Here is a 25,764-nt window from a genome sequence, read left to right on the forward strand (position 1 = left end):
TAGAAGCAGACTGCCCCACTGAGCAGGTAGCCCGATGCGGGGCGCTCAATCCCAGGACCCTGAGATCATGACCTGAGCCGAAGTCAGACACTTAACCAACTGAGCCACCCAGGTGTCCCAGGTTAAGTGTTCTTAACACAAAAAGGTAATATAATAATAATAAAGAGGACAGGAGGAAACTTTTGGAGATGATGGATTTGTTCATAGCATAGAGGGTGATGATATTTTCCCAAAAAAGTCTGAAAATTTAAAATAAAGTAATAATTCCTTCATTTAAAAAAACTAGCAAATATCTTTGTTGTACTGTTTACTTACAGGTACAGGCAAGCTATTCTCTTAGTAGCTATGAAAAATATTACACAATCTTCTACAAATAGAATAATTTGTAAAGTATTACCTATAATGTTAATTTCATGAAGAGTAAATTATCAAAATCTCGAATAAAAACAAATTAAACATTGATTAGCATCTACTAGTGCTAGAACTGGGGTAACCCAAATGTCTAGACTAAGCCTGTAAGTAACTCTCTCATTCACACACACACACAAATGAAACTCCTACAAAAACAAAAATAAAAATAGTTACAATGTCTTGAATATATGTGTTAGTCAATATCAGTGTTACATGTATTATATTATTTATTGTTCAAGGTAATTGAAATATATGCACTATTATAATATATAACGATAAGAAAATTGAGGCTCAGAAAGGTCATACAATTAGCAAGTGTCAGGATTGAGATTACAACTGCAGCCTGCCAAAATTTGAAATTATGCTTTGAACTGCTACAGGAAATTTAATGAGAAAGAACAACACAACAAAAATAATTAAAATATAAAACCCCCAAAATCATGATTAGGTTATTGATAAAATACCACATTTCAGAAAAAAATTAAAATATATATGCTAACTATGCAATGAACAGAATACAATGTCCACTGCCAAATGTAATTCTGTTTATGAAGTCCATGAATTAGTTTTCAAAATTTGCCACTAGAAGTCTTTTGTCTTACAAAGACAAAAGCAGAAGTTCATAATTGCTTTTACCAGTAATTTATGTACTTGGAAGATTTTAAACTCAGCTTCTCAGAAATAGACACATTTTGATATATTGAACACTTGCTGAAACATTAACTCTTTGAACATCCAGTCTAAATTTTTTACCAGCCAATTAACAACATCATGCTATGAACTTGCATTTTTCTCACAGCTAAAAAATAAACAAAATTTATCACTCATTTACTTCCCACTTCAAATAAACTAAAATACGCTTCTTGAGACATGTTTGTTGGGTCGAAAGTTCCCTTATAACTTAAGTTAAACAATGTCTCTAGAGACTGCACAAAAATGTTTACCAAAATTCAGACATCTTTATAAAAACCCTAAAGTGCTTTTGGGTTTTCAGGCAACAGCCTTGAATTTCACACTTCATAAATGTGTGGTAAACACACTGCATTTTAAAAGAATATCAAAACATATTTCAACCATTGTTAACCCTTCAAAATCTTCCCTTGTCTGTGTAAGGCAGAATATTATAGTTGACTCTCCATCATAAATAACTGAAAGCTGCTGGTGGTTGTATTTTGATTGCTTTAATGCTTACCTGCTTCATGATGAAGTAAATCATGTCATTCCTACTAATCTATGATGATAAATTACTCAAAACTGTATGATTTAATCTAATGATAATTTGACAATTTTTTAAAGATTTTATTTATTTATTTGAGAGAGAAGAAAGAGCGTGAGTGGAAGGAAGCAAAGAGCAAGAGGGAGAAATAGACTCCCCACTGAGCAGGGAACCCCATGCTGAGCTTTACCCCAGGACCACAGGATGATGACCAACTGAGCCACCCAGGCGCCCCTTGACAATTTTGTATTGAACTCTTATTTTACTCCAGGTGCTCTCCTGACAGTTGATGATGAAATATTGAACAAACTGCACACTCCCTGCCTTCATTAAGATGATATTCTAGTTTGATGGAGTTGTAGAAAGTAAATGAAGAATCAAATTCCAGATTGTGGTGAGGAACTACAATCTGAACAGTGATGTGGAGAAAACAACACATTCAATGACTTCTTTTTCAATCCATTCTGAATTTTAAGTTACTGATTTTATATCTAAGAACTACACCAGATTAGGGTGGGGTAACCGGGTGATAGGTATTAAGGAGGGCACATGTGGTGATGAGCACTGGGTGTTATACACAGCTAATGAATCATTGAACACTACATCAAAAACTAGTGATGTACTATATGCTGGCTAATTAAACATAATAATAAATAAAATAATAAAACGAAATAAAATAACCCACACCAGAAATTGTCCCCTTCAAAATGTTACTCTGGATACCCTAAAGTAGTAGTATTTTAAAGTGGTACATGAAATATGTGTTACTTTAATAGTGATGTCTTAAACTACCACAGACCGGGTGGCTTAAACCACAGAAATGTATTTTCTCACAGTTCTAGACCCTGGAAGTCCAAGATCAAGGTGCTGGTAGGGTTTGTTTCTTCTAGGCCCCTCTCCTTAGCTTCCAGATAGCCATTTTCTCTCAGGTCTCCTATGGTACTTTCTCTGTGCACACACATCCTTGGCGTCTCTCTTTGCATGGCCAAATTTACTCTTCTTAGAAGGACACCAGTCAGATTCGATTGCGGCACACCCTAACGGTCTCACTTTAACTGTAATTAACTTTTAAAAGGTCTTATCTTCAAAATGTTGAGGCACTGGGGGTTAGAGCTTGAGCATATAAATTTGGAAGGCGGGTGCACAATTCAGCCCACAGCAAAGCCCAATGTGGTTTTTGTTGTTGTTATTTTTGTTTTGTTTTTGCAACCAAACAGAAGTGCTTCCTTAAGGATAGGGGTATAAAATAGGGTTAGAGGAAGTGAGCAATAATAAGAACAAACTCTTATGCATGCATAAGCACAGAGAATTAGACTTCTCAAAGGAATTCTATGTGTATTATCCTGTAAGTTTTTTATAGCTAGCAGATGACTTGAATTATGCCAGAAACATAGTCTCTGAACTTCTGCAGTTGAGGTCATACGCAACATTTAGGCATTTCAGCTACTGAAGTAGCATATATCATATACAACTTCAACTGGTCAAGTTAGAATGATAATATTAATCAATCCTTATCTGTAAGTAGGACCTCATCTGAGCTAAGACTCGTTAGAGTATTTTAGAACTGAAAGACTCTTGAGGGTCATAAAACTTAATGATTTCCAAATTGTACTCTGCAGAGCCCACAGAGGAGCCTTTTTCAACCCCCTTGAATTCCACAAATTATCTCCTTTACGTACTGGGTTTCTAAGTGAGCTTCCATTTGGAGATACAGCCCCATGGTTAGTCGTCTAAAAGCATACAATGGTCTGATACTATTTAATGTTCCAGTAGCCTTATATTACTACTCAGGAAATTGTGTCCCAGAGAAGTTTGCTGACTGTCTAAATTCACACGGCTAGGAAGGAGAAGATCAAGGCTCAAAGTTGGTTTTTTTCTTAAGTCTTATTCTAATCCAGTGCCTTGTTGTATCTTGCTCTATCCGGAAGTGAGAATGAACTAACATGTTTTGGAGGAACCTGTACCATACCAGGAGATATGTGTGTGTGTGTGCGCGTGCGTGCACATGCATGTGCACACGTGCATGTGTACACATACATGCATATGTGTGTATAGATATGTAGATAAATATTGTGGACGCATTTATATACATAGACACAGATATGTGTAAACAAATATTACACACACACACTGTAATCCTTGCAACTTTGTAATCCTTGTAACGCTATGAGTTTGGAGTTACCCTCTCCATTTTACAGATGCAGAACCTGAAGCTCAGAAAGGTTAACTAGCCTTCCATAGATTATAGAGGCTGAGGTAGTGGCAGAGGGATGATTTGAAGTCAGCACTGTCTCACGTCAAAGCCCACATCTTGTTTCTCTTCCAATATATCACCTCCTCAAATGATAAAACTCCAATTCTCAGGTTTGGGTTACTTTCGGGTATCATTCAAATCATCACATAAACACAGCTCATGCTTATATCATCTAGAAACCATGAGCTGTGTTTATGTAATGATTTGAATGCAAATATGATTAAACAAGTTCTCCCCACCTTTGAAACTACTTTCCAGAAAGTTTCATGGGAGTTGACCCTCAACTAGTTGAAGCAACTAGTTGAAATATATATAATTTTACAATACACTAAAACAGAGAAGTTAATTCCTGAACCAATACTTTCTAGGTTCTCAGTAACACAAAGTCAAGACTCTTGAAATAGGACAGTTCCGTTTAGTTTTAGACCAGACTTCCAGCTTGATAATCTGCCCAATTTATAAGGCAATATTGTTCATAGGACACATTAATATTGAATAACAAGTTCATCATTCATAAGTGAACTGAAGCATTACACAGCCAGCCAAATCTGAACCCCTGGTGGGACTTTCCAGCCAAGTGATGAAGCAATAGGAAGAAGAACAGGAAGCAACAACCAAAACCGGAGGAGAAGACATTGCCATCTGGCCTGTCTGATGTCTCCTCCGTCCTCCCATGACCATGGCTGCTTGATGGAGTGAAATAAGCTGCAAGAACTTTGGGCAGGGACCGTGGAGAAATGAATGTTCACATTTCCCACGCAGGGCCTTCACTCCACTGGCTTGTGTCTGACTTTGAAGGATGATGGATCCAGCGGGCAATAGCATGGGGCCAGCACACCTGTGAGAGGGGTTGGTGCCAGGAGGGTGAAGCATAGAGAGTATGTAGAAATTGATGGTCCAAAATAAACAGAGCAAAACAAAAGAGAGCTTAGTGATAGGTAATTTGTTCCCAATGGCAGGGATTAGAGCATGGGAGAAATGAACTACAATTCCAATGCATAATCAGTTATCAACTATTTTATGACCAAAATAGGACCTGATAAATTGATGCTTGACTCTGATTTTTAATCCTTATGTGAAGTAGAGACTCTTTTCACATATTATGTATAGGAAAGGAAGAGTTATGTCAGCGTTTCTCAACCTCTGCTTTACATACATCTGGGGCCAGATAATTCTTTGTTGTGAGGAACTGTCCTGTGTATTGTAGGATGATTAGCAGTAACCCTGGCCTCAACCTGCTAGATCCCAGAAGCAACCCCTTATAGTCTTAGCAACAAAAAATGTCTCTAGAAATTTCCTCTGGGGGAAAAAATCACCCCTGATTGAGCATCACTAGTCTAGGTAATCCAAATAAATGAACACACATAGTGTTCCAACCACAATCAAATTGCCCAGCTATATCAAATCATGGTGTAATAATAGTAATATACACCATACTAGCTACCCAGATGTTGGCCTGATGGCTCATTAGCCTAGAAAAATATTGCATTTGATTGTAGCAATGGCATCCATACTCCTTTCCAGAGCTAGACCTTCATAGTTGAGTGGTAAAGTAGATTCTCTCCCAAGAGAAAATTGATGGTATATTCACTCTGTTTGGCCTCTTCTTTCATACGACAGGAAAAAGACAACTCATTGAGGTATGATACAGGCCCAAATTTTGATATTTCTATCCTCTATATTCTTTTGGATCTCTCTCTCTCTCCTACTCCTCTTCCTCTCTATTGAAAGAAAAGGAAGAGGAATTTGGTATAAATAAAAGTTCCATTTGTGCAACTTGCCTATCTGGTAGCCAAATCAGCAAGTTAATATTATGTGATTTTTCTAAACCTCATACAGTCCTATCTTCCTGCTCTTTTAAATTAACTTTACAATTGTAATATTTCAAGGGTCTCGTATGGCTTGTACAGGTTTTTTTTATTATTATTATATCCCTAACTTACTAAAAAAACATTCCAGGTCAATACTTTAGTTCGCTGAAATTCAGATATTTTTATACTCAAACACAAGAGGCTTTCAGCACAACAAGTGAATTCAATAGCAACAGTCAAAATACATTCTATGCAATGTGAAAATGACCTGCCATACGGGAGCACTTTCAGGACCGGGAAATGTGTCTCTGCTGATGTACAGGTAGCATTTTAAAATGTTCACAGAACCACTCTTCAAAAATATTCAGGCTAGCACATATTTTTAATTGTTCTTTAATGTTTAGGAGAAATAAATGTGTGCAATAATATTCTGTTGATTTTTTAAGTTAAAATGGCAAATAAAATTCTGTTTACGTGGAAGATAAATCCCCTTATAAGATACTATAGCTTAATTTGCTGAATGAATTAAGGTCAATGAAACCTACGTTACCTTACCCTAAGGTAAATGCAATCCAGTGAAATCCAAATAAAATGTGTTTAGTTCTAATATGAAATTTTTAAAAAATGATGAGCCTATGTGTAAAAATGGTTTCTATGAGGGCAAAATTCTAATTAATAGCTTGCAATTGCCAGGTAGAGCAATAGATATATGTACATGTATGTATGTACGTGTATGCACATGTATGTTTATTAGGCATATCAAGGTGAGCTTATGTGAGTGGTATGGTGTAATAATTATTTGATGACTGTGATTGATTATCACCAAATGTGAGTTTTTTTCTTCCAGGGCAAACATTTAGACTACATTTCTAATGCTTCCTGACAATAAGATTCAATCTTGTGATTGAGTTTTGGCCAAACGTATGTAAGCAGAAGTGCTAGGGGTGCTTAGAGAGCTTGCCCATACAGCTTCCTGCCGAATTCCCTCACCTTCTCTTAGCTCACGGGCTAGCTAGATGCATTGAGTCCAGAAAACTAAAGCCAAAAGACTGCACAACACCTACATGGAAGAAAGCCGGGCTATGAACGATTGTGACTTAGAAGCCACATGCACCCACTTCCTGCCTACTGTGTTAAATTGTGATGGGAATAAGAAACACAGTTTTATTTTGTTAATCAACTGAGATTTGGGATTGTTAGGGGCCTCTGAGAAATGCTATTGGTTCCTTGACGGTATCCCCAAGTCCTTGTCATGTAAGAGATCTCCAGTCTGACTTCCAACTGCCAAACCCCTGCCTTTCTTTTCCTTTTTCTCTTCTTGTTTTTTTTGTTTGTTTGTTTGGTTGGTTTTTTCTCTAAAGGCTGTTTGGCCACCCAAACCTTCCTGTTCAGAAATTCTAGGGAATTAACAGCCCCCTCTCCTTAGAAACTCTCAACCAATGACAGCTGGTATTTTATACAAAATTCCCCTTCTCCTTGGACCCTCCTGTGGGAAATCTCTGAAGCAAGTCTTACCCTTGGATCCTAGAATCTCCCCAGAAAGATTAAGCTGTAGCGATTGATCCGCTATGGCTGTTGGCTGAATAATAAATATCCTTTGCTGGCTGCCTGCCATCCCTTCCCTATCATGGATCCTTGTTCCTCTCTTGACCACACATACTCAAATCCTTGTCTGGAGTCAGCTTCGAGAAAAACCCAACTAATGCAAACGTTTAACTTTTCCAGACAGTTATAGAGTTTTATATTCAGAAACATATGGGTCCAATTTTGCCTGAAACTCTCCCTTCCTAATTTTGTAAGTGTGGATAACACAAAATATAGTCAATAGTTTTATAATAGTGGTGTATGGTGATAGATATCACCTGTGGGTGAGCAGAGCATAACGTATGGAGTTGTCAGATCACTATGTTGTACACCTAAAACTAATGTAACATTGTGTATCAACTCTATTCAATTAGAAAAAATAAGTTTTAACTGAGAAAAAATTCTCTAAAAGCCCATATTTTCTCTGAAACATATGGGCAATAATAGTAATTATTTAATAATGTTGTTATGAAGACAAGAGGTGATAAAAATGATAACTTTATATGATGGTTAGTATTCAGTGAATACTGCCTGAATTGTCATTTTTTTTCATTGCTACACAGATAGCAGTGAAAGTGGTATTTGATCTTGGTGATATCTTGCTGGCAAGCTAGTATGCTTTCTCTCATGTTATGCCAACTCTTGATAATTAACAGGCATTACTAAAGCCATTTCTGAAATGTGTTCAGTTTTAATTTTTACTTTGTATCAAAGTTGCACATGTATGTAATTTCGAGTTAGTTTAACAATGTTTGTTTTGAGGAATAATAATTGTCATCCATCTCCCATCTTGAATTCCCTTCCCCAAAGACAACCACTCTGATTCTATTAGATTCTAATTCTCTTGATATTTACCTTTATTTTTCTATATAACATGCCTATATTGCTATTTAACGATTTTGTTTTAAGCATGATCTGTTGATGTCCCACAATGGAGAATGAGGTTTTAGCTTCTTTTCTCTTCCTGTACACATCACACATGCACATCCTTTCCATGCCCTTAACCTCACAACAGAGCTATACCATGATTTCATATTTGCTCAGTATTAACATAATGATGTCCATGTAAAGCTATACATAATTAAACCACATTGGTTGGCTTACTTTTCTATATAATCACTAAGTCAATCCCAAACAGTCTACCGTTCAATTGTTTTCTCTAATAAGACAAGTATCCTATGCATTGCATCTTCTTAGAGAAAACTCACATGGGTGTTACCCGATGCGCATAATCTTGATAGGTTGCTTGCTAAGGGTAGTTCACAGTGCTCATTTAGGCATATTTTTTCACCTTTGTTCGGGGGCTTTCTTTTACTTGCTTTTTCTGTATTATAAGACCAATCTCCAGGGTGCCTGGGTGGCTCAGTCAGTTAAGCATCTGACTCTTAATTTTGGCTCAGGTCATTATCTCAAGGCAGTGAGATCAAGCCCTGCATCGGGTTTCATGCTGGGCATGGAACCTGCTTAAGATTCTCTCACTCCCTCCCCTCTCTCAAAACATAAACAAATAAATAAAAATAAAAAATAAAAGACCAATTTCCTGTATTCTATCCCTTTCTCTTTATTGTTTTACTTCTTTGATTTTGTTTAAAACATCTAGAATAGTTTCCCAATGAAGGATAACTGGGAGATAGATACAGGTTCAGGTAGAGGTTTAGATATAGATTTAGATTGAGATTTTAAATGTATGTGAGTGGAAGTAATTATTCTACCCTCATGCTGGATTGATAATTTTGCTGGGAATAGAATTCTAGAATAAGTATCTTTTTTCCTCCAATTTTTGAAGTGTACATCATCGCCGAGCTTTTAACTTAACATCCTTTTTATTCCTAACCATTTTATGTGAATTATTTTGTTATGATTATAGATTGTTTTGTACCCTTCTTCCATTTTCAGCTGATAAGATCTTCTCTTGACCACAAAGTTTTTAATTTTTATCATTATATACAGGTGTCGGTCTAATTTCTAATTTTGTTTTGATCACTTGGTCTCTTTCAATATTCAATATTCAAATATTTCAATCTGGAAATATATGGTCTTTCTTTTATCTTGACATTTTCTTCTCTTGTTTTGTTGACTACTTTTTCTTCCTCTCTCCTTTATTTGTTTGTTTGTTTGCTAGCCTGGAAATGTGCTTATTCATATTGAATCTCCTGGACTGGTTCTATATTTCTTATTTTCTATTTATCTATCTATCATCTATCTATCTATCTATCTATCTATCTATCTATCTATCTATCAAGTAGCTCTACTTTTTGGTATAGTCTACAACTTTATATTCTAGCCTTTGCACTAAGCTTCTCATTTTTCCTAAATTTTTTCAAAGAGTTTCTTATTATTTTCTGTTTTGTTTTCTTGTTATATGTTTATAAGATCTTCTGTTCCTGAAGATGTTAATTTTTTTTTTAAGTTTCATCTCCATAAGCAGGCTTTTTTCTCCAAATAGATTTCTTTTTTCCTGTGTGTGGATTTTATCTTTCATAGAGAGGCTTTCCTCACTTGTGTGCTAATCCCAGGCTGCATTCTCAGACTTAGAAGTGGGAGATTACAAAGATGATTGAGAGCAATCAGTCGGTGAGATCATTCCTCTATGAAGAATTTAGAGTTTGCTCTGGTATCCATCAGTTTATTAGGAAATGCTCTGCCCAGAGGGAACCAACTGGAATTTGTGTTATTAGCATTCAGCAACCTATTCATAGCTGGTCTGCCATCCACTCCAGAAACATTCTATTTTACTTTCTCCAGAGAACTAAACATTTAGTCCTTTAAAGAAATAGAGAGTATAGGCATTGAGGTATACAGAATGGTGGCAAGGATATGGGGATCCAACTTCTTTAATCAACTTTTGACCAATCCTACTACGTTCAGCTTTTCACCCCACTTGTGAAAGGTATCTGGCACTGTGAAGCCTTGAAACTTCTGGTAGTTCTTCAGTGTAAGTCTAGTTGCTTCTCAAGTATCCCCATTGCTGGTTTAGAATTCAGTGCTTTGAGGTCCACCATATTATTTTTTACTCATCTACACATTTTCCAACTTCCACAATCCTTTTTAGTTGTCTTGTTTTCCTATTCTTCATACTTGTAGGCTTATTTTTACATAATCTCATTACCCTGAGTTTCACATAGTTTCACGAAGAGAGAAAAATATTTGTAAAATAATATGCCATCTTTAGAGGGAAGAACTGCTTGAAATTTTAGATGAAATGTTTTCACAAGAATATATGGTATAAAAATGGTCTATCTCTAAACCTAACCAATAACTATCATTGGAAGTTTAGAGACCACATTAGTCTATATGATGTTTGTACCACATCATTAATCCTAAAAGTATTTTTAATATGTGACTTTAAGAATGTGATGTGAGGGGTGCCTGGGTGGGTCAGTCAGTTAAGCATCCAACTTGGTTTCGGCTCAGGTTATGATCTCATGGGTCATGAGATCAAGCCCCGCATTGGGCTCTGTAGTCAGCAGGGAGTCTGCTTGAAGATTCTCTCCTTCTGCCCCTCCCCCAACTCATGTGCACACACATGTACATGCTCTCTATCTCTCAAATAAACAAATCTTTAAAAAAAAGAATGTGATGTGACACAAAATAATAGTGAATTCAACATACACACGTGCACATATACACGCACACACAATTTAAGCATCATGGCTCAGAAATTTTAATGGGTTCTCCTTCCTTAATGAGTAAAGGCCCAGATTTGACAGTTAAGGCCTACTACATTCACACTTCTTTAGGAAAACTGAACTACTTATTTTTTTTCATAGCTACCTAAAATATTCCAGCTTTATGAATGCATCTATGAGTTTCCTCTACCTTGAAATATTTCTTAATGAAGTTATTCAAAACTCTTCTGGAACAGTCTTTTCCAAATGTGAACTCAAATATCAATACATTATAATTAAAAAAAATGTTAAGATTATTTATGCATTTCACTTTCCCCTACTAGAATATCAGTTCCTTGAGAACAGGGGCAATGTTTTATTTAACTTTCTTTTTTAAGATTTTATTTATTCATTTGAGAGAAAGAGAACCAAGGAGGGGATGAGGGGCAGAGGGAGAACAGACTCCCTGCTGAGCGGGGAGCCTATTGCTAGGTTCAATCCCAGGATCCTGAGATCATGACCTGAGCTGAAGGCAGATGTTTAACTGACTGAGCCACCCAGGGGCCCCTGTTTTATTTAGCTTTTAATTTCTAAGCCTCTCCCACAACCAGAACTTAGGGGAAAAAAAACATAGCATAAAAGTTATCTTCAGTGAAGTAATTGAATAACATAGTAGTCACACTGTGTACATCAAAATTGTATTTCAAGGATTAGTGCCTGCCTAACTCTATACACATTTCTGAATTTTGTGGTAAGAACATCTTGAATTTTATCTGGACACATGGTCAAAATAAAAATGAAGTGTATCTTTCTTACCTGCACTTGTAGCTGTGTGTGATCTTTCAACTAAATTCTAGCAAATAAGACATAAATTACACAGTATATCAGGAGATAGCAAAGATGAATGCCTCATACTAAAGAAGTCCCTAGAAAAATAACGGTTTTATTTTTTTAAAGCTGTTTTTGGAAAGTTTTATGTAGTCTTCATTAGATGTATATGCTGAAAATATTTTTTTTCCTAGTGTGTAGATTACATTTTTACTTGATTGATAGTTTCTTTTGGTGAACAGATGCTCTTGTTTTAATTAAGTCCAATATGTTAAACTTGGCTATTATGGTTAGTGCATTTTGTGTTCTGTTTAAGAAGTTTACCCAAATGGCAATCCTTATATAAGACAAATTAGATTTTAAACCAAAGACTGTAACAAGAGATGAGGAAGGACACTATATCCTACTTAAAGGGTCTATCCAACAAGAAGATCTAACAATTGTAAATATCTATGCCCCTAACATGGGAGCAGCCAATTATATAAGGCAATTAATAACAAAAGCAAAGAAACACCATACATTACATATTAGTTTTTGATGTAGTGTTCCATGATTCATTGTTTGCATATATCACCCATTGCTCAATGCAGTGTGTCCTCTTTAATACCCATCACCAGGCTAACCCATCCACCCACCCACCTCCCCTCTAGAACCCTCAGTTTGTTTCTCAGAGTCCATAGTCTCTCATGGTTCATCTCCCCCTCCAATTCCCTCCCCTTCATTTTTCCCTTCCTGCTATCTTTTTTTTTAACATATAATGTGTTATTTGTTTCAGAGGTACAGTTCTGTGATTCAACAGTCTTAACACAATTCATAGCACTCACCATAGCACATACCCTCCCCAATGTCTATCACCCAGCCACCCCATTCCTCCCACCCCCCACCACTCCAGCAACACTCAGTATGTTTCCTGAGATTAAGAACTCCTCATATCACTGAGGTCATATGATACATGTCTTTCTGTGATTTACTTATTTCGCTCAGCATAATACGCTCCAGTTCCATCCATGTCATTGCAAATGGCAAGATTTCATTCTTTTTGATGGCTGCATGATATTCCATTGTGTGTGTGTATATATATATATATATATATATATATATATATACCACTTCTTCTTTATCCATTCATCTGTCGATGGACATCTTGGATCTTTCCACAGTTTGGCTATTTTGGACATTGCTGCTATAAACATCGGGGTGCACATACCCCTTCAGATCCCTACATTTGTATCTTTGGGGTAAACACCCAGTAGTGCAATTGCTGGATTGTAGGGTAGTTCTATTTTCAACTTTTTGAGGAAACTCCATACTGTTTTCCAGAGTGGCCGCACCAGCTTGTATTCTCACCAACAGTGTAGGAGGGTTCCCCTTTCTCCACATCCTCACCAACATCTGTCATTTCCTGACTTGTTAATTTTAGCCATTCTGACTGGTGTGAGGTGGTATCTCATTGAGGTTTTGATTTGGATTTCCCTGATGCCGAGCAATGTTGAGCACTTTTTCCTGTGTCTGTTGGCCATTTGGATGTCTTCTTTGGAAAAATGTCTGTTCATATCTTCTGCTCATTTCTTGATTGGATTCTTTGTTCTTTGTGTGGTGAGTTTGATAAGTTCTTTATAGATTTTGGATACTAGCCCTTTATCTGATATGTCACTTGCAAATACCTTCTCCTATTCTGTCGGTTGTCTTTTGGTTTTGTTGACTGTTTCTTTTTATCTTGATGAAGTCCCAATAGTTCATTTTTGCCTTTGCTTCCCTTGCCTTTGGCGATGTTTCTAGGAAGAAGTTGCTTTGGCTGAGGTCGAAGAGGTTGTTTTCTGTGTTCTCCTTTAGGATTTTGATGGACTCCTGTCTCACATGGAGGTCTTTCAACCATTTGGAGTCTATTTTTGTGTGTGGTGTAAGGAAATGGTCCAGTTTCATTCTTCTGCATGTAGCTGTCCAATTTTCCCAACACCATTTGTTGAAGAGACTGTCTTTTTTCCATTGGACATTCTTTACTGCTTTGTCAAAGATTAGTTGAACATAGAGTTGAGGGTCCATTTCTGGGCTCTCTATTCTGTTCCATTGATCTATATGTCTGTTTTTGTGCCAGTACCATACTGTCGTGATGATGACAGCTTTGTAATAGAGCTTGAAGTCCGGAATTGTGATCCCACCATCTTAGCTTTTCTTTTTCAACATTTCTCTGGCTATTCGGGGCCTTTCCGGTTCCATACAAATTTTAGGATTATTTATTCCATTTCTTTGAAAAAAGTGGATGCTATTTTGATAGGGATTGCATTGAATGTGTGGACTGCTTTAGGTAGCATTGACATCTTCACAATATTTGTTCTTCCAATCCACGAGCATGGAACATTTTTCCATTTCTTTGTATCTTTCTCAATTTCTTTTTTTTTTTTTTAAGATTTTATTTATTTATTTGACAGAGAGAGAGACAGCAGGAGAGGGAACACAGGCAGGGGGAGTGGGAAAGGAAGAAGCAGGCTTCCCACTGAGCAGGGAGCCCGATGTGGGGCTAGATGTGGGGCTTGATGTAGGGCTTGATGTAGGGCTTGATCCCAGGACCCTGGGACCATGACCTGGGCTGAAGGCAGACACTTAATGACTGAGCCACCCAGGCGCCCCTTTCTCAATTTCTTTCATGAGTATTTTATAGTTTTCTGAGTACAGATTCTTTGCCTCTTTGGTTAGATTTATTCCTAGGTATCTTATGGTTTTGCGTGCAATTGTAAATGGGATTGACTCCTTCATTTCTCTTTCTTCTGTCTTGTTGTTGGTATATAGGAATGACACTGATTTCTGTGCATTGATTTTATATCCTGCCACTTTACTGCATTCCTGTATGAGTTCTAGCAGTTTTGGGGTGGAGTCTTTGGGTTTTCCACATAAAGCATCATATCATCTGCAAAGAGTGAGAGTTTGACTTCTTCTTTGCCAATTCGGACGCCTTTTATTTCTTTTTGTTGTCTGATTGCTGTGGCTAGGACTTCTAATACTATGTTGACTAGCAGTGGTCATAGTGGACATCCCTGCCATGTTCCTGACCTTAGGGGGAAAGCTCTCAGTTTTTCCCCATTGAGAATGATATTCACTGTGGGTTTTTCATAGATGGCTTTTATGATATTAAAGTATGTACCCTCTATCCCTATACTCTGAAAAATTTTGATCTAGAAAGGATGCTGTACTTTGTCAAATACTTTTCCCGCATCTATTGAGAGGATCATATGGTTTTTGTTCTTTCTTTTATTCATGTATTGTAACACATTGATTGATTTGCAGATGTTGAACCAACCTTGCAGCCCAGGGGTAAATCCCACTTGGTCGTGGTGAATAATCCTTTTAATGTACTTTTGGATCCTATTGGCTAGTATTTTGGGGAGAATTTTTGCATCTATGTTCATCAGGGTTAATGGTCTATAATTCTCCTTCTTGATGGGATCTTTGTCTGGTTTGGGGATCAAGGTAATGGTGGCCTCATAAAACAAGTTTGGAAGATTTCTTTCCATTTCTATTTTTTGGAACAGTTTCAGAAGAATAGGTATTAATTCTTCTTGAAATGTTTGGTAGAATTCCCCTGGGAAGCCATCTGGCCCTGGGCTCTTGTTTGTTGGGAGATTTTTGATGACTGCTTCAATATCCTTACTGGTTATGGGTCTGTTCAGGTTTTCTATTTCTTCCTGATTCAGTTTGGTAGCTGATACATCTCTAGGAATGCAACCATTTCTTCCAGATTATCTAATTTGCTGGCATATAGTTGCTCATAATATGTTCTTATAATTGTTTGTATTTCTTTGGTGTTGGTTGTGATCTCTCCTCTTTCATTCATCATTTTATTTATTTGGGTCCTTTCTCTTTTCTTTTTGATAAGTCTGGCCAGGCATTTATCAATCTTACTAATTCTTTCAAAGAACCAACTCCCAGTTTCATTGATCTGTTCTACTGTTCTTTTGGTTCCTATTTCATTGATTTCTGCTCTGATCTTTATTATTTCTCTTCTCCTGCTGGGTTTAGGCTTTATTTGCTGTTCTTTCTCCAGCTCCTCTAGGTGTAGATTAGGTTTTGTATTTGACACGGTTCTTGTATCTTGAAAAAGCCTGTATTGCTATATACTTTCCTCTTAGGACCACCTGTGCTTCATTCCAAAGATTTTGAACAGTTGTGTTTTCATTTTCATTTGTTTTCATTAATTTTTTTAATTCTTCTTTAATTTCCTGGTTGACCCATTCATTCTTTAGTAGGATGCTCTTTAGCCTCCATGTATTTGAGTTTTCTGACTTTCCTCTTGTGATTGAGTTCTAGTTTCAAAGCATTGTGATCCGAAAATATGCAGGGAATGATCCCAATCTTTTGGTACCAGTTGAGACCTGATTTGTGACCTAGGATGTGATCTATTCTGGAGATTGTTCCATGGGCCCTAGAGAAGAATGTGTATTCTGTGGCTTTGGGATGGAATGTTCTGAATAGATCTGTGAAGTCCACTTGGTCCAGTGTGTCATTTAAAGTCTTTATTTCCTTGTTGATCTTTTGCTTAGATGATCTGTCCATTTCAGTGAGGGGGGTGTTAAAGTCCCCCACTATTATTGTATTGTTGTCGATGTGTTTCTTTGCTTTTGTTATTAATTGGTTTATATAATTGGCTGCTCCCATGTTAGGGACATAGATATTTACAATTGTTAGATCCTCTTGTGGGATAGACCCTTTAAGTATGATATAGTGTCCTTCCTCATCTCTTATTACAGTCTTTGGTTTAAACTCTAATTTGTCTGATATAAGGATTGCCACCCCTGCTTTCTTTTGGTGTCCATTAGCATGGTAAATGGTTTTCCACCCCTTCACTTTCAATCTGGAGGTGTCTTTGGGTCTAAAATGAGTCTCTTGCAGACAGCGTATCAATGGGTCTTGTTTTTTTTATCCAATCTGATAGCCTGTGTCTTTTGATTGGGGCATTTAGCCCATTTACATTCAGGGTAACTATTGAAAGATATGAATTTAGTGCCATTGTATTGCCTGTAAGGTGACTGTTACTGTATATTGTCTGTGTTCCTTTCTGGTCTATGTTACTTTTAGGCTCTCTCTTTGCTTAGAGGTCCCCTTTCAAGATTTCTTGTAGGGCTGGTTTTGTGTTTGCAAATTCCTTTAGTTTTTGTTTGTCCTGGAAGCTTTTTATCTCTCCTTCTTTTTTCAATGACAGCTTAGCTGGATATAGTATTCTTGGCTGCATATTTTCTCATTTAGTGCTCTGAATAGATCATGCCAGTCCTTTCTGGCCTGCCAGGTCTCTGTGGATAGGCCTATTGCCAGTCTAATGTTGCTACCATTGTAGGTTACAGACCTTTTGTCCTGAGCTGCTTTCAGGATTTTCTCTTTGTCTCTGAGACTCATAAGTTTTACTATTAGATGTCAGGGTGTTGACCTATTTTTACTGATTTTGAGGGGAGTTCTCTGTGCCTCCTGGATTTTGATGCCTGTTTCCTTCCCCAAATTAGGGAAGTTCTCTGCTATAATTTGCTCCAATATACCTTCTGCCCCTCTCTCTCTTTCTTCCTCTTTTGAGATCCCAGTTATTCTAATATTGTTTCATCTCTCGAATTCTGCCCTTATGATCCAGTAGTTGTTTATCTCTCTTTTTCTCAGCTTCTTTATTTTCCATCATTTGGTCTTCTATATCACTAATTTTCTCTTCTGCCTCATTTATCCTAGCAATTAGAGCCTCCATTTTTATTGCACCTCATTAATAGCCTTTTTTTATTTCAACTTGGTTAGATTTTAGTTCTTTTATTTCTCCAGAAAGAGTTTCTCTAATATTTTCCATGCTTTTTTCAAGCCCAACTAGTATCTTTAAAATCATTATTCTGAACACTAGTTCTGACATCTTACTAATGTCTGTATTGATTAGGTCCCTGGCAGTCAGTACTGACTCTTGTTCTTCTTATTGAGGTGAGTTTTTCCATCTTGTCATTTTGTCCAGAGGAGAATAGATGGATGAGAGAGCAAGATGCTAACAGGGTAACAATGACCCCAGAAAATATACACTAAACAAATCAGAAGAGACCTGAAACCATGGGAAAAGAAAGGGCAAGAAAGAAAAAAGAAAAAAAGAAAAGCAAAAAAGAAAAAGATAAAAAAAAAAAAGAATATGATCAAATATGATCAGGCTGGTAAATAGATCAGTGCCACACACTAGATTTTGGGCATATTTTGGTCTGTTAGATAAATGTGCCTCCCAAAATTTTAAAGAAAGAAAAACTTATATATGTACAAAAATAAGGGTAAATACAATGAAGGGATGGAATATGAGTGTAAAGATGAAAATCATAAAAGATTTTATAAAAGGAACTGATAAGAAGTTGGTTGAAAAAAAAAAGAAGAGTATTTAAAAAAAGGCGGGGGGAGAGAATGTTATCAGGCAGGAGACAGGAACAAAGCCATACACTAGAGATTTATGGCATATTTTGGTCTGTTAGTAGAAACTTTAGCCCAAAATTTTAAAGAAAGAACTATATATATATATATACCAAAAATAAGGTTAACTACTATGAAGGGTTAGAATATGACTCTAAAAATGAAAAGTAAAAAAGATTTTTTTAAAAAGGGATTGATAAGATGTTGGTTGAAAAAGGGAAAAAGAAAAATTCAAAAAAAAAAAAAAAGAAAGTAAAAAAAAATGAACTTTGAAAGGCTAAAGAATCATGGGAAAAAAGCCATGAATTCTATGTGCTGTGGTCCCCTAGCATTGGAATTCTGCTGTTCTCATTGATCAGTAAACTTGGTCTTGGCTGGCTATTCTTGCTGATATTCTGGGGGAGGGGCCTGTTGCCATGGTTCCCAAATGTCTTTGCCAGAGGCGGAATTGCCCCGCCCTTGCCAGTCCCGGCTGAGTAATCTGCTCCGGTTTGCTCTCAGGAGCTTTTGTTCCCTGCAAACTTTCCATACAGCTTTGGAGGCCGAGAGTGAAAATGGCGACCTCCCAATCTCTGCCCTGGAGGAACTGAGAACTTGGGGCCCCACTCCAGGTTTGTTTGTTTTTTTATGGCTGCATAATATTCCATACACACACACACACACACACACACATCTTCTTTATCCATTCATCTGTTGGTGGACATCTTGGCTCTTTCCACAGTTTGGCCATTGTGGACATTGCTGCTATAAACATTGCAGTGCATGTGCCCCTTCAGATGACTACATTTGTATCTTTGGGGTAAATACCCAGTAGTGTAATTGCTGTGTCATAGGGTAGCTCTATTTTCAACTTTTTGAGGAACTTCCATTTTCCAGAGTGGCTGCACCAGCATGCATTCCCACAAACAGTGTAGGAGGATTTCCCTTTCTCTGCATTCTTGCCAACATCTGTCATTTCCCAACTTGTTAATTTTCCTTTCTGCTTGCTTTTAAAACATTTTCTTTGACTTTGGGATTTGAAAGATCACAATATTGTGCCAGCATATGTGGCTATCTCCAGATGCATCTGTGGTTGAGCTCAAGTAGTTGATCTGTTTTTCATTTCTCTCTTGGCTTTTGGCACTTGAAGAATTGTATTTTCTTTCTTTCTTTCTTTCTTTCTTTCTTTCTTCTTTCTTTCTTTCTTTCTTTCTTTCTTTCTTTCTTTCTTTCTTTCTTTCTTTCCTCTCTCTCTCTTTCTCTCTCCCTCCCTCTTCCCTCCCTGTGTCCTTTCCTTCCTTCCTTCCTTCCTTCCTTCCTTCCTTCCTTCCTTCCTTCCTTCCTTTCTTCCTTCCTTCCTTCCTTCTTTCTCTTCCTTCCTCCTTCCCACCCTTCCCCCCTTTCTACCTTTCCTTCCTTCTTATCTAACTCAAGTAAAATTTAGTTGATTTGCTAAGCTTCAAAAACTTGAGCATCTTGTAATATTTGGAATGAAATCTACCAACTCTCTTATAAGAATATTTTTCACAGACATCTTTAGGTCTTCATACAAAGCTATCTCCCCTCATTGGCACATCTGATTACCTCATTTTGTAGTTTGTTTCAAATTATGAAAATTTACAGGGATTTTTTTTTTTTTGGAGTCATTTGCTCAGTCTTTTCCTCAGATTATATTTAAATGTATCAGTTAACACATAGTTTTAAATGTATGTATTGTAAATATCTGTAGCCAAATCCCTGAAGTCTTGATAACTTTTAACAAAGTTTGTACACTTTTTATGAATTTTACTAGTAATGCTTTAATAAGTAGTGCAATGAATTTCTATTTTTAATATGTATGGCAAATTTTGGAACTGAGAGGGCTAAAGGTATTAAGTGTATGATATATGCTTTAAAAATGCTATTTATGCAGGATTTCTAAGTACTAGAGGGTTTGATTCCAGAGGGTTTCAGTTTTTATTTGTCATAAACCTGGAATCAGAAGTTTTAAGTTATCTTAACTTTAAGCTTGAGACTCAGGGTCATATTTTCATGACAAAATCCTGTTTTAGAAGTAGAAATTTTTGCATGTGATGATTCTCCAGAACTATACACTTGTACTGTTCAGGGGCAGAAGGCATCACATTTAGTTGTCAATCTTGCAGAGAAATTACAGAATTTCCCCAGTTAAACATTAACTAAAAGAAAGAGGCAAAACTGCATTCAGGGTTTCTGTCTTTCAACCCTGGGCTTTTTCCATATACTGCCTGGTTGCTCCTTTCTTTATGAAGTCATGAATTTCTGTCTTTGAAAGTAGGTCATATAGAAGAAGGAGGAGGAACACAAGGGGAAGAAGAAGGGGAAAAAAATCATTGGACATAAAGAAGTGTTGATTACTTGCTTGGACATTTAAAGAATCCAGCTGTGTACCTAAGCAAGCCACAGAACTCCCCCTGAATCCAGCCTTAGGTCTCTTGTTTGTAAAATGATTGTAATAAGCTCTCCATGTTATTTTGATAAATAGAACTCATCTATGTAAAGTACTTTTGCAAATTTTATACACAGAAGATACTCAATAAATGAACTATTTTTGATACATTATTATAAAATTATTTATATTAGTGACTAAAATGGTTTATAGTGTTCTTAAAATTATTTCTTGAAAACAATACCTTTTTGAACACTTTTGTTCTAGTCCAATACTATATCTATTGTAAAATGGCCACATCATTTCAGTAACACATCAGCTCAGTTTTGTCACCAGGGAATACTTTTTCTTAACCATGAAAATAATAAACTTATCTTTCTGCCTGTTTATGAACTCTGAGTTTTAATCTCCAAAGCATTTTGAATCAAAACTTCTTAAACACCTCAAGGCTTTTTGCATTTTGAATCCGCCTTTCAAAGCTATTGAATGTGGTCTAATTTAGCTGTAGCTACTTGATTTCCAAAATTCAGTCCAGTCAAGACAATGTTCACTTTGAATGGAGGAAAAACTGAAACTTGCTCCACTTTTCACCCACACTGTATTTGAAGCTTGATATCCTTCTTACAACCCTGGGTAGCGTTTATACATATGACTAGTACTTCACCCAGAATTCAAAGGGGGGAGAACCAGCCCTTGATAAAGAAAACATTGATTTTCTTTTCCAAACCTCTTACAATAAAACTCACTGGCTTGTTTCACTCTTGTCCTACAACAACACTGTTCACTTAAAGGCCTTTATAGATTTTTTTTTTATATAACAACCACATCTTTCATGTTCCAAATGCCATTGCAGCTCATCTTTGAGAATAAACCGTTCCTGCTTTGATTCTGCGATCTTTTATCTTGCTTGCCTTTTATCAAACTGCCTCTGCCATCAGCCGTCCGAGTCAACTGATCTCAATCTTTCCAGTTCAGGTTGTATATTTTCTCTTTGTGTTTGCACTTTTAATCTTGGAGTACATCCTATTAGGCAACCCTTCTCAGACAATCACGTGTTTCTCACTCGAATGTCCGTAATGCAGCTATTGTTTGATTTTAACAATTAACCTTGCTTCCAGGATTTCTTTATGTGGATGCAAAATTTAGAATTAAAAAAAAAAAAAAAAGGTTTACACAGTGTCATTTTATGAAGTCCTTCTCCTGCTCAGGCAATGGGTAAATCCTAGAATAAATTAAATAATATGTTATTCATTTATTTGCTGCTTTATACTTTATAAAATGTTTTCAAATAGATTAATTTGTTTTATTCTAGTTACAATCCTGAGGCACACAGAACAGGTTATTAGAAATGTTTTTAATGTTTTTTAAAGATAAAGAAACTATAACTGGGGTTTATGTAGCTCACCAAAGCTCTCCTTAGTAGAAGATGCAACTGATGTTAAGTCCATATTTTCTGACTCCTTAACCTCTATGCTTTATCTTATATTAGTCACTGCATATCCCTGTTATAAAGTACATGTCTTAAAATTTTGAACATTGAGATTATCAATTTTCTGGTCCCTGATCTTTTTTATTTTCAACTGTAATTGTATATAGCAATAGTCTCCAGTTCTGCTCTCTTGGATTAAGGTTGTCTTCACTGAAGCCATTGTCCAAGTCATTAGCTTTCAAATATATTTGACTATGAACTACAGGATGAAACAAAATTTACATCAAGGAGCACACACACAAATACATACACACACACAATTAAGTTTCATTAATACGCTTACCCATGTTATGTGCAATTAATTTTCTGTTCTATTCCATTGTTTTAATGTTGGTTGCCCACTAATTTAATTTAGTATTATTCTTAATAAGTTAGAAACCTCAATTAAAAACAATAATCTAAATTAAAGTAGATAAGAAAGATATTCACTTTAAGGTAAATATGTTTATTTTTACATAGCATGTTACTGAATAAATGACACTTGCTTTTTTGTACATTTCCATGTTACCAGAATTTTAAAATCAATCATTATTTGAAAATAATAAATCAAGTTTCAATCAAAAGATTAAAAGAAATGATTGGGATTTAAAGTTCAGAGTAACATGGTTTATTATAAGGTATATAGTTGTTATTATTAACCTACCAGGGATCAAATAGAACACTACTTAAGAAAACATTAACCTACTGGAGATAAAGAAAGAAAGTTGTTAAGAATAGAAGATAATTTCTTTTTAATCGCTAGCTTTCCTTTCTTCCCTATTCATGCCTCTTATCTCAGAGTCATGATTCTGGGATAGGTTAGGAGTCCAAAGACACTTAATACCAATTACTAAGATACAAAGGGAATTTATTTTTTTTTTAAGATTTATCAATTTATTTGAGAGAGAGAGAGCATGAGCAGGAGAGGCAGAGGGAGAGGGAAAGAGAATCTCAAGCAGATTCCAGGCTGAGAGCAGAGTCCAATGTGGAGCCTAACCCCAGGACCCCGAGTTCATGACCTGAGCCGAAACCAAGAGTCAGATGCTCAACAGCCTGCACTACCCAGGCCCCCCTACAAAGGGCATTTAAATGAATATGTCATCCAACAACCCAATGATAAAAACAAAGCAAAGGGAAAAAAATTCAAAATCCAAGGTAAACCCCAGTTTAACGAGTTCCCATTCATCCCACATAACAAGTCACTTTTTTCTAGTGAAAGACACAGCCAAGTTTACAATTTTAGGGATTTCCTTTTAAGTGCATACACATGTGCTCTATTTCTCTAATAATTCATTAAGCTTATGTAAAAGCGGATTCTGTTTTCCTTCACTGTTTAGCCAGCTTTACATGCACTCCATCAACATGTCTTTTGCTAACTGCTTCCTTATCCCTAAATCCATACATTACCTGTGCATGGTGCTCGCCTACCCTCTTTCCTCTTCAATAAAAATAAGTAAAACAGTCTGGATTATCCAGCTGTTTTTAATCCAATGGGTTTTGGGGACAGTTTGTTCCAAGCCACTAATATAAAGCAACAGGAAAAACAACTTTTTTTTTTTTTTTGAAACTGGGGATGTTATATGAACTGGCGGACAAAAGTCTCATAAACATTTAGTCTTATAGACCTGGCTCACTGAAAGAAGTCCAGAGATTTTTTTTTTTTCCCACCAAATCAGTGACAGCACCCACCCAAATGCAAGAGGGATACAATTTAAAAGGCATTTGGTAAATGGTTCACCTTTTCCACTTCTATCTTTACCAACGTGCAGCCATTTTATGTGCAGAATTACCCATCTATAACTATATTATATTTTACCAAATCTGATCTCTTCAGAGAAAGTTTTCATGTCAAAACATTTATAAGATTTGATGAGGAAATATATTCCATATACCTGTAAAAGCTCTCCCGGTTACTTTCAAATAAACTTTGAGAGTCCGTGAAAAGAAAACACATATTAAAAAAAATATTCAGCAACAGATATAATCTGTTGGGTGGGAATATTTTCTTCCTTGTGTCTTTTTAAGCCACAGTGTCAGATGCACAACAAAGGTGAAAGCAGGAGAAACAGAGGCCAGAACAATCTATTTCCCTGAGTAGGATATTGCATTTCATTACATAAAAGATGTCCATTGCATCAGAGATCATATTTTTACCAAATTCTGCCTTTGAGAAACCCATTCTCCCAACTCAGTTTCTAAATACTTGATTTACTTCATGGTGGGAACCTTTTTTTTTTTTTTTAACTGAACATAAATTGGTTTAAAGCTTCCATTTATTCTCTTCAATCAAACTCTTTTGACAGCAATCCAAGTTATTTAAAGAGAAGCTCACGTAACTCTGGGCTTTGCCTGAACCATCTCTAGAACATGTATCACCTCCAGGTTATACACTTCTCAGTTCCTTGAAAATTGCTACCATTTCTTGACCAGTGTGAGATGCTGTCAAGAAATGTGTTAATAGAGTGAGAATTGCTTCACACCTACTCTCCATATGTCTACAAGAAATATTTTTAATTCTGTTCACCCCAAACAGAGCAAATGTTAAAGTGAAAAGTGGTAAGCTACCTGCAGAATTATTGTCTGCTGAGGAACATCAAAACCAAATAATTTATTTCCCTTCAGATTCCTTCAGATTCCTTCTCCAAATTAAAAAGAAATAAAATCCAGCATCATGGGTAGCATGAGTCACAAGCAAAATAATTAAAACCTGAACATAAGTTGATTTGATTTTTTTGTCCTATTTTCTTGCTCAAAAATCCTATGACCCTGACTGTGATTATGTTTGGGTCTCTTAGATGACAATTAATAGTTGACTTAAAACTTTATGACTTTTTGTTCATTTTTTAAAAAGCCTTCCATTAAGTTTATTCGCTTATGGTCAAGCAGGATCCCACCCTTTCTGTTCACAGAGAGGTAGTAAAATAGTTATTTCAATATCACTATGTCTTAGTCTTGAACAAAGAAACACATGTACAACCTGGCTCTTATAAAAATCTATCCGATTCACAGAGTTGATCCTGTCTTTAAAGCAACTAAATAATGTACCCAACTGATTTACTCTAAATTATGCCCAGTATTATTTTATCCACTTTCTAGTTGCCTAGTCCCCAAAAGGCTGCCAGAAATCTTTTATGTTCAGAGTAGTGGGGAAAGCTAAGAATGGGCTAGAACACTCCATATTTAGAGATTGGGAAGGTGCTTCAGGAGTCTTATTTTAGACAAGGGCTTAAAATGACAAGTCTTGAGAAAAAACATGTCCTCCTCTTTATAATCCAGGTATGAGCACATTACAGGATTTAAAAGTGTTGGTATAAAAATGAAATGTTTTTATAAAAATTAAAATTCAGATTGTTCAAAATTTCATGATTTCTTAAAAAGTCATGCCTTCACTTATGATGCCCTATTAAATTTTTCATTAATTGTTACAATGCAAGACATAAACACATCACAAATACCAGCTCAAACTCTATATGCAGGTTACTAAACCAACCTCATTTCTCAAGCTGAAAATGTTTTACCTTGAATATCCACAAACTATTAGTTTTTCTAGAGAAAAGCCTCCAATTCATATTCAGGGGAGAAGAAAAACCTCATGCTTTTAAAAGGTTTAATGTAAAAAAATAATAAATGGGAAAATCAACCAACTAATATATTCAATACAAAAAAAGCATCAAAGTGAATTAGTCAGAAATAATATATCTATGTTTGTGAGTGTGTGTCTCCATGTGTATAGATCACTCAACAAAAGTGTGGAATTGGTTTTATTTTAAGATGGAAAGTGATATAACTATTG

This window comes from Mirounga leonina, unplaced genomic scaffold, assembly GCF_011800145.1.
Source record: "Mirounga leonina isolate KUSES-001 unplaced genomic scaffold, KU_Mleo_1.0 Mir_129, whole genome shotgun sequence".
NCBI classification, from domain to species: Eukaryota; Metazoa; Chordata; class Mammalia; order Carnivora; family Phocidae; genus Mirounga; species Mirounga leonina.